This window comes from Loxodonta africana, chromosome 25, assembly GCF_030014295.1.
Source record: "Loxodonta africana isolate mLoxAfr1 chromosome 25, mLoxAfr1.hap2, whole genome shotgun sequence".
Classification (NCBI taxonomy): Eukaryota; Metazoa; Chordata; class Mammalia; order Proboscidea; family Elephantidae; genus Loxodonta; species Loxodonta africana.
In genome coordinates, this window is record NC_087366.1 from 24,172,828 (window position 1) to 24,187,836 (window position 15,009).

The 15,009-nt window shown below is 43.1% G+C and overlaps 1 protein-coding gene across 10 annotated transcripts in view; it reads right to left on the reverse strand.

The window, feature by feature from the left end:
- Window positions 1-15,009, reverse strand: part of RALGPS2 (Ral GEF with PH domain and SH3 binding motif 2) — a 248,678-nt gene that overhangs the window by 167,544 nt on the left and 66,125 nt on the right. For 8 of the 10 annotated variants that reach the window (XR_002785980.2, XR_010319386.1, XM_003410872.4 and 5 more), the window contains exon 1: window positions 1,663-1,792. The exons of 1 other annotated variant lie outside the window; for it this stretch is intronic. The gene's annotated coding sequence lies outside the window, so the exon portion shown is untranslated. Of the gene's footprint in view, window positions 1-1,662; window positions 1,793-13,609; window positions 13,819-15,009 lie in introns of those variants that run through there. One more of the 10 variants, XR_010319387.1, reaches the window with a different exon arrangement.

Sequence of the window (15,009 nt, forward strand, 5' to 3'; positions counted from 1 at the left end):
AGATTAAGCTCGTAAGTTTCTTTCCACATCTTTGAAGCTAGGTTATAAACTTCATGTCTACAAAGCTTAAGTTAGAGGTTATATTTATTGAAATAATACTGTTTGAGTTTAAGTTCGTTCATAATTCTAAAGTCTACAGCAAGATATTGAGTATTAACAGTAACACATGTATGGTTCTACAGCACTTGTATAATTATCTGGGTGGAAGGGGCTTCAAAGGAAGCTATGATCTGTGCGACTGCTATACTTTGCATACACGGATTGAAAAGTTTCCCAAAACCCCGAGGGTCATCTTCAGAGACTTGAAAGAGTCGATATGATGATGAACAGAGAAAAACACCAAAGTAACTAGCATACACTGTTGCGAAAACAAGGCTCTCTACAGCAACTATAGCGTTGGGGAGAAAAAAAAAAAAAAAAAAGAAACCCAAGATAAAAATTAATGCCTGTCTGTGTGTTCCGACTTCATGGTCTTAAACGCTGACCATGAGATTCTCCTTTTTTAGCGCTTTCTTAAACAGAAATTTAATGTTTCGACTGCCCCTCCTCCACAGCTAACATCAGTGCCCTTTCTTCCTCCTCCCTCACCCCTCCCAGCTCAAACAAATTAACATTTGTACGAAACTACCTCCTATCAGCTCGCAGCTTCTTCCCAAACACGCCCACGTACACTGAAACTGGCCTGCGTCTACACAACACACAGCGACAGGAAAAAGAGCTTCGAGGGGGGTAGGTGGCGAATAACTCAGCTCGGCACTGGGTTACGGCTGTTTTCCAGATATTAGCACCTCAGTCGTGGTTCGCGCTTCTCTCAAGTCACCTCCAAAGCATGGTGTTTATGAGTCTAACTAATCCGATACTGCAACGGAATTCCGGATATTTGCAGACAGATATCCTGGCTTTGCAAGTGTTTGATCAGATACCTCGGGAATCTCTTTTTTTTCCCAAAGCTCCTGTCTCCTGTCTCCAAGCTAGCTGTAAAGAAATCCGACCTCAGGCAGCGCCGGCCGCCCAGCACCCGGGCCGCAGCCAGCGCAGGACGCAGCCCCCCCGGGTCCCAGGCCGGCTGGCTGGCGACACGGGCTGCCTCCGCGCCGCAACAGGTCACCATGACCGCGAGTCCGCCGATTCGCAGGCAGCGGCTCGGCGGTCAGGCTTCGGGGAGCCGCCGCCGGGGCCAGGGGAGGGGGTGTGGCCGGCTCAGCGGGTCCCGGCTCGGCGGTCCCGGCTCGGGCTCACCTGACGGAGGCTGAAGCGCCGCCGGGCAACAGGGCAGCGCGGATGGAGACGGGGGCTTCCGCCACCCGAGAGGGAGAGCGAGGCCAGGCGGCCTCGGGGGTCGCCGCGCCCTCACACTCGGGACGGAGCCCCGAGCAGGGACCCCACGGTTTCCGCCCGACTCGAGGTCGAGCCGCCGAGGAAAGCGCGGTCCCCAGCGCCCTTCTCCCCTCAGACGGAGCTCGGCAGCCCCCTCCCCGCACCGAGAGCGAGCAACCCCGGCGCCCGCGGCCGGGAGATCAACACACCGCAGCGCAGGAGCCGCCGCCATTCCCCGCGCCGCCGCAGCGGCTCCGCGCCACCCGGGGGGCGCAGCGCACCCACCTTCCCGCCCCCGCACCGCCCACCGAGACTCCGCACCGGGTCAGCGGCGGGAGAACCGACCTGTGCAGCCGCAGCCACCGCCTCAGAGGATGGGAAGGCGACGCCGGCCCCACGCTCCGCCGCCTCGCCACCGCCGACGCCAAGGGTAGAGCTCGCCGACCCGAGCAGTCGGCGTCTCATTCAGCGCCGGCCGCCGCCGCCGCCGCCGCTCGGGGGAGGGGAGCGAGCGGGATCCACCCCGTCCACGCCCGGGGTGGGGGAGGAGAGCGGACCTGGCGGGGGCGCGCGCCAAGCGGGCGGGGCGGAGACGCGTTCGCGCACCAACCGAGCGCGCTCGCGAGGGGCCGAGCGCGGCGGCCGGCGGGGGCTTCCCCGCGCGCTCCCTGCCGCGGCTCTTCTTCCCAGCGGAACCCAACTGCCGCCGGGGAGCGGTGTCCGCCGCGCGCGCCGCCTGCCGCAGCCCCTCCGTCTAGCGCCAGCTGGAGGGAGGGAGGGGTCCCCACCCGCCAAACGAGGAGGCGGGGAGGGGCTGGAGGACAGGTGGGGCACCCCAAACAGCCTGGCCTCAGCCTCCCCACCCCGGGCTCCCCACCGTGAAATCCACAGTGGTGTCGCCTTCAGCGCCTGGCACCTCACCTTTTTAAGCCCCAGAGAACAAAGTCTAGAAACACTTGACCCCAAGATCAAATATCCACCCAGCGCCAGCGGTGTTTTTAGAAGTCACTGCAGACAAGTGAGGGGGCTTTCAAAATGTGAAGAGCCACCCCACCGTAAATTATGTCACATACGAAGATTTCGGAAGTATTAGAAGTAGGCCTTTGTAGGTGTCACGAAGGGTACTGTCCAGGGTTTAATGAGCAAATGACAGAAATTTGGCATCCTCTGGGACTCACTGTTGAGTTCCAGGTGAGCAGTGTTGGGACGTCATTGCGCCAACATAATTCTGAAACATTAAATATTTCCTGTGAGTGAAAAAGAAATGGGTTTAGTACAAACGGTGGAAGGGTGTTGTTTGGAGGGTGCACTGTGGGGTGGCCTACTTAAGAATTAGCACCATTTGCTGCAGTGTGACTATAAATGGAAGGTTTTTAATGAACCGCTTTTGTATATGCTGTCACTAGATCCTTTGTAAATGGATGCTTATTTGATAATCTGCAACCCTTTCACTAGGCGATATGCTGTAGTGTGGAAGGAATACCGTGTACCAGCATTTGGTCTAAAAGCTGAAAGCACCAAAATTGACTGTTCCCATTTGGGTTTTTTTCTTCCCTTTAATAACTGCTAAACAGAACTGATTGATCTTGTGCACTGAAGAATGTTAATTATTTCCACCTTTGACTGCCTGGTGTCACAGCCGTTTATTCTAACTGGGGAAGGTAGAATGTCCTTCGGCCCCCTCTCATAATAAAAAGGCTACCTTTTAAAGTCCCCACCCAGAAGAAAAAAAACAAAGCCAGGAGAGGCAACAAAATTCATGGCTTTTAATTAATTTGTATTCCATTTACTTTCAAAGGAAACTTCAAAAAGAATAATAAAAATATCGCTGGAAAAAGCAGAGAAACCAAAACAAGACAAAAAAAACGTTCATAGTTATCCATTGCACCACTGGCCCACCCTTACAAAAATTTTCAAATGAGAATAGACACACAAAAAGGAAAACAGACTAGTATTGGTTAAAAAAAAAAAAAAAGGGAAGGGTTGGGGGAGAATGTATTATGTATAGGAGAAGTTTTCTCATAGATGTTAATTGCATTGAGTCCCAAAGAAACAACAGGCACACTGAATTGGCACTTGGAGGAAAAATCCCTTTTAGTTACAGAGTTGGGTAAATGTTTAGTCTTCTGTACCCAAAACCCAAAACCAAACCCAGCGCCATCGAGTCGATTCCGAGTCACAGTGACCCTGTAGGACAAAATAGAACTACCCCATAGAGTTTCCAAGGAGTGCCTGGTGGATTCAAACTGCCGACTCTTTGGTTAGCAGCTGTAGCACTTAACCACAACACCGCCAGGGTTTCCAGTCTTCTGTAAGTGTTAGTGAAAGAGTAATGAAAAGGTGGTTGGCAGTTTGCCAACAATAATACATACAACAATAAATATATATGATATTTAATTATATATATTATCACAAACATCTGCTCTTAAGAAATAGGAAAGCTGCAGAACAACAGGGAATTCTGTTTTGTATAAATATCTAGCAATTACTTTTAAACTTGAATTAAGGTTTCATAAAAACAAATGAGCCTGTGTTCCTACATCTGCCAATAATTTTCAGTTTACTGTAAGACCAGGGAAGTTTTTATTTGGACTTTGAAGAGAAAAAGCCGTGTGATTCATGAAGCTAGGCTGTGAATATACTTTTTCTTTTTTGTTTATGCCTACTGAATTTCTGAGTTTGGAATAATTATCCAAAATCTATTTCTCGTGTTGATAACCTGGAAAATAATACTTTCATTAACCTTTAGAGTTATGTTAAGTTCAAATCTCTGAATTTGGTAAGATTAAGAATTTGTGTTTAAAAATACAGAAAAAAGTTTATTCTCAACTTTTTTTGGTCAGAGTTTGGTAATTAGAAAGTAGGTGTCCATTCCCATTTATTGATATGCAAATATGAATTGGCTTGTTGCACCTAAAGAAGAACCACAGCAAATATTCTTTAACAGAAGATCTTTTAGAATTAAATTCTGTAAGTTGCTTTTGCCAGAAGACAAGAAATACGCAAAGTCTTAATATAACGGAAAGTGCTAATGTATAAAATAGAAATGCCATTATATAAAATAAAAATCAATGAGAATTCAATATGCTTAAAAGTCACTTCAGAGGAATCACCATTATGTAATAGTTTTATTACTATCCATCAAAATTACTTTCCAAGGGGTAAGCCAAGGAACTCATTTAGATGTAGAACAAGCAGTTCAGAGAAGAGACCACCAGCGCAAAACAAACAAACAAACAAACAAAAAACCTCATCGTTACAGCTGTCAAAAACTGCCATGGTAAGAAAGCATATTATTTCAAAACACCTAATTCTATTACAACCAATAAAATCTCAGTATTAACCTATGCCTGTTATTTCTTTAACCTTTAATCTCTTTTTTCAAATATATGCCGTGGCTGATATTTCGAAGAAATTGTTGGCTATGCTTGCAGTATTCTAATTTAAATTATAGGCCATGAAAAGACAGCTCCATATGAACCCATATGGGAAAAAAAAAGTTGAAAAAAACACGCATACTAGGTGTGGTGGTTAATGTTATGTTTCAACTTAGGTAGGCCATGATTCTCAGTAGTTTGGCAGATATTATGTAGTCATCCTCCATTTTGTGATCTGATATGAGCAGCCAGTCGGTTGGAAGGGGAATTTTCTTTGGTGGGTGGCCGACAGCCAATATATATGGATGTCCTGGCAAAGCTCACGCTCTCTCGATTTTGCATTCATCTCGTCATTCTCTGACCTCTGGTTTTTGGGATGTGAGAAGCCTTCAGCCTGCTGCCAGACCTGCAGATTTTAGATTCGCCAGCTCCCACAACCCTGTGACCAGCAGCCTGCACCTGACCTGCATGTTTCAGGTTCATCAGCCCCTGCATACCAGATGAGTCAGGAGAAGCCTCCAGCCTGATGCTTGGAACTCGCCAGCCTCCACAATTGCACGAGCCATTTCCTTGAATAAATCTCTCTGTATCTATTTATATATACACTTCACTGATTTTGCTCTTCTGGAAAGCCCGGCCTAAGACGCTAGGATTCAATCTCCACTTATTTTAAGATGGTATATGTTGTTATAGTGTGCTGTTGAGTCAATTCTGACTCAGCCACCCTATGGGAGGACAGGGTAGAACTGCCCCGTAGGGTTTCCCACCCTGAAATCTTTATGGAAGCAGATCTTTAACCAGCACTCCTTCAAATGGTATATATGTAGAAATAAGTCTGGAAAGCTATGCAACAAACTATCACAGTAGTTATTCCAAGGGGCGGTAGAATTGAGGGGTGAAGAAGGAAACTTTCATTTTTCTATTTGACATGTTTCTATTGTTTGAATTTTTTTTTACTAGAATCATGTATGTCTTTTATAAAAGCAACTTTAAAAAATGTTGGCTTTCTCTGGAGTCTTAAAAGCCTGTGGGTGACTATCTAAGATACATCTATTGGTTCCACCCCTTCTGGGGCAAAGGAGAAGGAAGAAAACCAAAGACAACAGGGAAAGATAAGCCCAAAGGACTAAGGGACCACAACTACCACACCCTGCACCAGACAGTCCTGAACAATTAGGTGGTGCCCGGCTACCACCACCAGCTGCTCTGACAGGGATCACAATAGAGAGTCCCAGACAGAGTGGGAGAAAAATGTAGAACAAAATTCAAATTCACAAAAAAAGGCCAGACTTATTGATCTGACAGAGAATGTAGAAACCCCAAGAGTATGCCTCCGCCTTCCAAAACCCTTTTAACTCAATACTGAAGCCACTCCTGAAGTTCAGCCTTCAGCCAAAGATTAGACTAGCCTATAAAACAATAACATACGTGAGTTACATGCTTCATAGTTCAACCATGTATACGAGACTAAGTGGCCACACCAACCCAAAAGCAAAGACAAGAAGACAGGAAAACTGGACAAATGGAAATGGGGAATCTAAGGTGGAGAAGGGGAGAGTGTTGACATATTGAGGGGCTGGCAACCAAAGTCACAAAATAATTTGTGTGTTAATTAAGGAGAAACTAATTTTCTCTGTAAACTTTCACCTAAAGCACAATAAAAAGATAAAATAGGAGTGACAAAAAAAAAAAAGTTGGTTTTCTGTTAACCTGAAAACTTTTAATTCCTTAATCACAGTCCCTTCCCAACATCATTGCTCCCACCATTTGTTCTCTTTCCCAGGCTTTAGAATAAACTTTAACTCTTTTTTTTTTTTTCTCCTTCATTATTTATCCATTGAGGAGCCCTGGTGGTGCAATAGTTAAACACTTGACTGCTAACCAAAAGGTTAGAGGTTCAAACACACGCAGCAGCTCTGCGGGAGAAAGACTGGCGATTTGCTTCCATAAAGATTACAACCTAGAAAACCCTATGGGGTAGTTCTACTGTGCCACATGGCGTCGCTGTGAGTCAGAATTGACTCAACGACAACAACAACATTCATCCAATGAGTCCTGATCCTACTAAAAAATTTTTTTTCACAATTATCAGCCCCAACAAAGAAAGTTACTCCTAACTGGTCTCTAGACTTTACCTGCTCGCTACGCCTGTTTATTTACACATCTTTCCCTACACCACAATTTTTACTGTTCCATAATTTTTCAAACCTTCTGTCCTCCCACTTTCCCCCTCATCCCATGTAGGTTCAAAAATCTCCAAGCGTTCCTTACAGTTTACATGTATATTCAAGGTAGCATCCAGGGACTTCCATAACCTGCGTCTACCCTACTAATTCACCTCATCACAACTGTCCACTTCACACACTAAGCAGACTATTCTTTGATTTATTCTTTCAACACTTATGTCTCTTTGTAATTATCAAATATGCATTTGCTCTACTGTTCCATTCCTCCCTTTGGAGCACCTATCCTGTGCCCCTCTTCTCTGTTCTAAGGCTTTCTTTAAAAAAAAAAAAAAATTTTTTTTTGTAGTGCAAATGGTTAAAACATTTGCACTAGCCCCGTAGAGGTTCAAGTTTATCCAGAGGCACCTCAGAAGAAAGGCCTGGCAATCTACTGAAAATCAGCCACTGAAAACTCTGTGGAGCACAATTCTACTCTTATACACATAGGGTTTCTGTGACAGTTAGGATTGTGTGTCAACTTGGCTGGGCCATGATTCTCAGTTTTTATGTGATCACCCCAATGATGGGATCTGCTGTGAGCAGCCACTCAGTTGAAAGGGAGTTCCATTGGGCGTGTGTCCTGCATCCAAATATAAGTGGACATTCTGGCTTTTGCCTTCTCTGGTTCCTGTAGCTGCATCCTGTTCATCTGACCTCCAGTTCTTGGAACTTAATAGCTTTTCTGCTGATCTTGGGATTTGTTGCTCTTCATAGCCTGTTAGCAAGAGCCCTGCTCTCCAACCTGCTGATCCTGGGTTCACCAGCCCCTGCAGCTACATGAATCAGGAGAAGACTTCAGTCTTGCCTGCCAGTCTTGGGATTCGTCAATCTTCACAGCCTGTGAACAAGAGCCCTGCTCTCTGACCCGCCAATCTTGGGTTCGCCAGCCCCTGCGGCTATGTGAATCAGGAGAAGCCTCTACCCTGATGCACAGACTTGGGACGTTCCAGCCTCTACAATCACATGAGCCATTTCCCTGATATAAATCTTTCTCTATGTAGATTAATACGCTTTACTGGCTTTGCTTCTCTAGAGAACCCAGCCTAAGGCAGTTGCCATGAGTTGGTATCAATTTGACAGCAAATGGTTTTTTCACTTAAAAACCAAACCTGTTGCCATCAAGTCAATTCCAGTTCATAGTGACCCTATGGGACAGAGTAGAACTGCCCCATACAGTTTGCAGGAGTGCCTGGTGGAATTGAAATGCCGACATTTTAGTTAGCAGCTGTAGCTCTTGACCGCTACGCCACCAGGGGTTTCTCTTTTTTGACTTAAGGAGCACCTGTATCCCTCCCATGAGGATGTGCTGATTGGCACATTCATTTCACACTGACTTCTCCTGAAGAGGTTATTGCTGTTATCACTTTCTCACTTGTGAATTTATTACATGTTGACTTACAGTTTTACCTAAATAATGTGTGCATTTCTTACGTCCAGTAGATTGTAAACTCCTAGAGAGCACAATACAATCTCTTCTTTTTGGAGTCATGTTTATTGAACGCTTACAATAGAAAGAAAATATATCAAATGCTTTATATATGTCACCTGATTTAGTTCTCACAGTAACCCTAAAAGGTAAACATTTTTACCCCATTTTTCAGATGGGGCTTAAAAAAAGAGAGGTTAAATGACTTGCCCAAATTTGTTGCTAGAAGTGGCAAAGCTGAGAATCAAATCCAGGCAGGCTGCTAACGGCCTCCATGCTATGTTGCACCCTAAAAATTGTGCTTACACATTTTTGTCAATTAACAACACACTGTTATGTACATGGAGTCCTAGTGGCACAGCACTTAAGCGCTCAGCTACTAAACAAAAAGTAGCTATGCAGGAGAAAAATGGGGCAATGTGCTTCCGTAAAGATTTACAGCCTTGGAAACCCTATGGGGCAGTTCTACTCTGTCCTGTAGGGTCACTACGAGTCAGAATTCAACTCAATGGCAAATGGGTTTGATTTTTGGTTTGGGTCATGTACCTTATTAATGAAGCTCTGAAAATACTTACTGAAACAATGTATTTTATGGTAACCATGAACAGTCTGACATGATATCCAATTCATGTTTAATTTGAAAATCACACTTTCCAAAATTTAGTTTTGCTATAAAGCTTATTATTCAAGAGTTCCTAAGAGTAAAGCTGCCTGCTAAAATCTAAAAACATTTTAGAATAATGAGAAAAGTTAAATGGAAAAAAATGACATCAAGATCAAATCTTTATCTTGTCCACCCAGTGTATAAAAAATATATTGCAGGAGATAGTTTTCTACCATACTAGTGCAGTAATAAAGCTGGTTATCATATTACAGATGGGAGAGGCTTACTGTATAACCACTGAATCCATTTCCTTGGAGAGATGCAATTCTATCTGTGGTTTCACATTCCAGAAAGAAATATTCTTACTCCTTCTGGAAATTAGTACATCAGCATCTTAAAGTACATAATTTTTACCATATTTGAGACTTCACTTTGCAAGAGAGACTTTCTAAATTATGACTTAGTGCTCTATACACAGTTTTGATACTCATTGTTGACTGGCAGCTATATCTGGAATTAAAAGCCACCATATATAACACTAGCAGTTATTATTTTCAGAGTATTCAACTTTGGAAAATAAAAATGGTGCTAAAATAAGCTTTCAAATTGGCTTTCAAGTTGGGACTCTAGAAAACAACTTCAAAAATAAAAAACAGGTTGATATGTTAATCGCTTTTCAAAAAATTGTTGTCAATTTACTGATATGTACTATACTATGAACATTACCAGTATTCACAACAAATCTAAAATAAAACCTCTTTAAAACTAATGAGTTTTGGAGCTGAGTTACATCTAAAACATAAACCTTAGTAATATTCGCCAAGACCTACTTATATTGTAGTACTTTTACTTCCTATCAACATTATTAATTTTGAATACCCAGACGAGAGGCAGGGCTTCGGATAGATTAAAACAAATTTATTGACTATCTTCTAAACTCGGTGAATTGAACATATGTGTTAATCTCTGCTACCTCCCAAAACTCCTCTAAAATTACAATAAAAGACAAAAAGAATGGGAAAGAGGAGATGATAACAAAGAAAAATTTTTGGAAGATGGGGGAAAAGAAAGGATAAGTAGTAATTGATTTAGCTAAGTAGAGAAAAATGAAATTAACTTGTTTAGGTGGGAAAAAAAAAAAAAGAAAAAGCCGGATGATTTGCACAGCAGATCTCTGGAAAGTTTTAGGAATTAGAGACACCAGGTACTTAGGAAAGTGGGGATAAGAAAGGCCTCTAAAAACAGGATTAGATAAAATCTGTGTAAGGAACACCTGAAAGGTCTCTGGGTGATATTAATAATTTGTGTTTGACTGCTAACATTAATGTTGGTGGTTCGAACCCAACCAACAGTGCTGTGGAAAAAAGGCCTGTGATCTGCTCCCATGAAGACTGCAGCCAAAAAAAACCCAATGGATCATTTCTACCCTATAATACATGGGGTTGCCATGAGCTGAAATCAACTCAAAGGCAATGGTTTATAAGGGAGAGTAAGACACCCCAGCCCTTATCCCACTCCCAGCTGCTACCCCACGCCAACACCTAAGGGAGAATGGACATTTGTTCTGTGCAGGATTAAACCAGAGGAGCTGGGGGAGGTATCTGACTCTTAAATACAAACAAGCAGTCAAGGACTATTGAACATTTTAGGAAACTCTAACATGAAGGCAGAGATCATTCAACCCACTCTACCACACCCTCCCCTGAAAAAAAAATGCAGTGAGTGGGGGAAATTTTTTTAACCTTAATTAACATCTACAAAGAGGCACTGTATTGTGTTCAGTAAATAAGACTAGGATGTGGCTGTAGGTTGAATTGTGTCCTCCCAAAATATGTGTTTTAAATCCTAATCTCCATGCCTATAGTATTATCCCGTTTGGGAATGGGTTGTCTTTGTTATGTTAATGAGGCAGGATTAGTGTAGGGTGTATTTTAGTCACTCTCTTTTGAGATATAAAAGATTAAATAAGCAAGCAGAGCAGAGATGGGGGAAGAGAGATGCCCAGCCTCATGAAGATTACCCAGAAGCAGAAACTCAAAAGATGCGAGGACCTTCCTCCAAAGCTGAGAGAGAGAGAAAGCCTTCCCCTAGAATCAGTGCCCTGAATTCAGACTTCTAGCCTCCTAAACTGTGTGAAAATAAATTTGTTTCTTAAAGCCACCCACTTGCAGTATTCCTATTATAGCAGCACGAGATAACTAAGACAGAATTTGGTACTCGGAATGGGTAACAGATACCTAATATATGGAAACAGTTTTGGAATAGGTAGAGGCTGGAAGAGTTTTGAGGTGCCTAACAGTAAGTAAAAGCCTAGACTGGGTTGAAGAGACAATTGGTAAAACTTTGGATGACAAAGGCAGTTCCAGTGATGGTTCAGAAGGAAGCGAGGAGAGCTAGAGAGAAAGTCTCTATCACCTTAGAGAATACATATGGAGCCAGCAACAGAATGTTGCTAGAATGTGGACATTACATGTGCTTCGGGTGAGGCTTTAAAAGAAAATGGTGAACATGTGACTGGACAATGGATGAAGAGCGATGGTTTTTATGTAGTGGCAAAGAATTTGCCTGAACTATGTTCAAACGTCTGGTGGAAGGTAGAGTTTGTAAGTGATGAACTTGGATGTCTGGCTAAGGAGATTTCTAAGCAAGATCTTTCAGGGGCTGTGTGGGTTCTCCTTGCTGCTTATAGTAAATTGCAAGAGGAAAGAGATAGTTTTAAAAATGAACTGTGCAAAATGAAAACAAAATTTAAAGATTTAGAAAACTCTGTTGTATAAACCAAGGACACATATCCTAGAATGTTCACCAAGGATATAGCTACATAGTCTTTTGCTAAAGAGATTAAGCCTGTGGCTGATGGATCTAACCAATTACCACAGCAGAAAATCCATCAGCTTAGACTGAAGGGGACAGAGAAAGAACTAAAAGAAAGAACACTGCCTGCCTCTTGGAATTCTACAGGCAGGAAACAGGCCAGAGGAGCTACATCTTTTGTCCTCCCAGAAAAGAAAAGAATCATCCCTGGAACAGCTCGGAAATCAGCAGAACCTTTGGAAGGAGCATGGGAAGCAGAACTGCCTTGGTCTCAAAGGGTGGGGCCATTGTCTCCTGAATCTCAAAGGGTGAGGCCACAGCCTCCTAGGTTTCAGAGTCAGACCTTTACCAACTGGGTTCCAGAGTGTGGGGCTGCCATTAAGGTGTGCCACGGGGATGGGGCCACAGCCCAAAGCAGACGGGAAGGGCTGCCATGCCCGAGAAGCAGAAGAATGGGACCTTCTGGAGCCTTGGGGGGTGGGGTTGCCACTCAGATGGACTAGAAGAATGAGGCTGCCCAAAGCCGAGGGAGCAGAGTTGCTGTCCCAGTGGGCCTGGAAAGCAGAGCTGAAACCCAGGGCTGAGGAGCTTCCATCCGGAATCCAGAGGGCATGGCCAACACCCAGAGTTTGGAGGGTGAGGCCATTGCCCAGATGGCCCAGATGGTTTCAGAGAACAGAGGATTATTTTCAAGCCTTGAGAAAAAACTAATGTAAATTGTTCTGCTGGGTTTTGGACTTGCTTGATGTCTGTTATCCCTTCTTTGCCTCCAATTTCTCCCATTTGTAATGGAAATGTTTACCTTGTGCCTGTTTCACCTTTGTACTTTGGAAACAACTTTGTAATCTAGATTTCACAGGTTTACAGATGAAAAGGAATTTTGCCCCAGGATGGACTATATCTAAAGTCTCGCCCATACTTGATTTAGATGATTCAGAAGATGGTATTTTAGACTTGGAGTGGATTTAAGACTTTCGGAATGATATAATGGGGTCAATGTGCTTTACATATGGCAAGGACATGAATTTGGGGGACCAAAGGGTAGAATGTTATGGATTGAATTGTGTCCCCCAAAAAGATGTATTTTAAATCCTAAACTCTATGCTTGTGGTTATAATCCTATTTGGGGTTGTCTTTGTTATGTGGCAGGATTAGTGTAGGGTGTATCTTAAGTCAATCTCTTCTGAGTATAAGAGATTAAACAAGTGAGCAGAGCAGAGATAGGGGAAGAGATAGGGGAAGAGAGAGGCCAAGCCACATGAAGATTGCCCAGGAGCAGAAGCTCGAAAGAGACAAGGTTCTTCCTCTAAAGCTGACAGAAAGAGAAACCCTTCCCCTAGAGCTGGCACCCTGAATTCAGACTTCTAGCCTCCTAAACTGTAAGAAGAAATATTTCTGTTTCTTAAAAAGCCACCCACTTGTGGTATTTCTGTTATAGCAGCACCAGATAACTAAGACAGATGCTATAAAAAAGTTACAAAGAACAGGAAAAAAAAAAGCTCTTAAAAATATAATAGCCAATATAAAAATGTCAACAGGAGCTTGGAAAATAAAATTGAGGTAATTTCCCAGAAAGGAAAAGACTCTGTTGCTGTTGTTAGGTGCTGTTGAGTCAGCTCCGACTCAGCGACCTTCTGTGTAACAGAGCAAAGTGTTGCGCATTCCTGCACCATCCTCAAAATCATTGCTGTGTTTGAGCACATTGTTGCAGCCACTGTGTCAATCCATCTTGCAGAGGGTCTCCTTTTTCGCTGACGCTCTAGTTCGCCAAGCATGATGTCCTCTAGGGACTGGTCCCTCCTGATAACATGTCCAAAGTATGTGAGATGAAGTCTGCCATACTCACTTCTAAGGAACATTCTGGCTGTACTTCTTCCAAAATAGACTTGTTCATTCTTCTGGCAGTCCATGGTATATTCGATATTCTTCACCAACACCATAATTCAAAGGCATCAATTCTCCTTCGGGCTTCCTTTTCCATTGTCCAGCTTTTGCATGCATATGAGACAACTGGGTCAGGCAAAACACCTAACCATATTGCAGCTCTACAGTGACCTAAAAGTGTGGAAAAACCAATGCAATTATACATCGTTGATTGGACAGCTATCGGCAAAATCCCTATAAGGGAAAGTCTGGCAATTTCTTTCAAAATTAAAATGTACATGCTCTTTAACCCAGATATTCTATTTCAAAGGATTTGTTTTACAGATAAACTCACTTGTGCGTAAAAAGGGGTATATACGAGGATGGTAATAGCAAAAGTCTAGAAACATTTTAAATGTCAGTAATAGGAAACTAGTCAAAAAATTCTGTTACATCCGTACAATGGAATACTGTGCAGCTATGAAAAAAATAACAAGGCTGTTCGAGATGCACTCGTATGGAATAATTTCTAAAGTATAATGAAGAAAGCAAGATGTAGAACTGTGTGCTTGTATATATAAAGCATATTTCTGGAAGGATACACAAAAATGATAATAGGGATAAAGCAGAACTGGTGACCAGGGCTATGGGTGGAAGAAAGATCTTTGATGTGTACCCTTTCGTATCTTTTAAATTTATATCTATTTTAAAATTTTTTTAATCCACTTATTTAATGCCTCCATTATCTTCATTAAAAAGGTCATAATTTCCAATCAAAATGATTTCAGGAAGGATTCAGAGGAGAGGTTTGGAACTCTCCTCTGAATCATCCCTGAATCCATTAGTATTTTTGGTCTGAAATGTCCAAAATTAGACCCCGTACTACAGTAAATGGAGCCCTGGTGGTGCAGTGGTTAAAAGCTTCACCACTAACCAAAAGGTTGGCAGTTTGAATTCACCAGCTGCTCCTTGGAAACCCTATGGGGCGGTTCTACTCTGTCCTGTAAGATGGCTATGAGTAGGAATTGACACTACGGGTTTGATTTTTGGCACTAAACAGTGCTCTTAATGAACAAGTATATTGTCCTCTTTTTGGTTTTTAGTTATAAGGCTGTATTGATAGTTTAAAAGAGCCCTGGTGGCGTAGTACTTAAAGCACTCAGCTGCTAACCAAAATGTCAGCAGTTTGAACCCACCAGCAACCCCTTGGGAGAAAGGTGTGGTAGTCCGCTTCTGCAAAGATTAAAAAACCCATTGCCATTGAGCCGACTCTGACACATAGCAACCCTACGGGACAGAGTAGAGCTGCTCCACAGGGTTTTTAAGGAACAGCTGGTGGATTCCAACTGCTGACCTTTTGGTTAGCAACTGAGCTCTAAACCG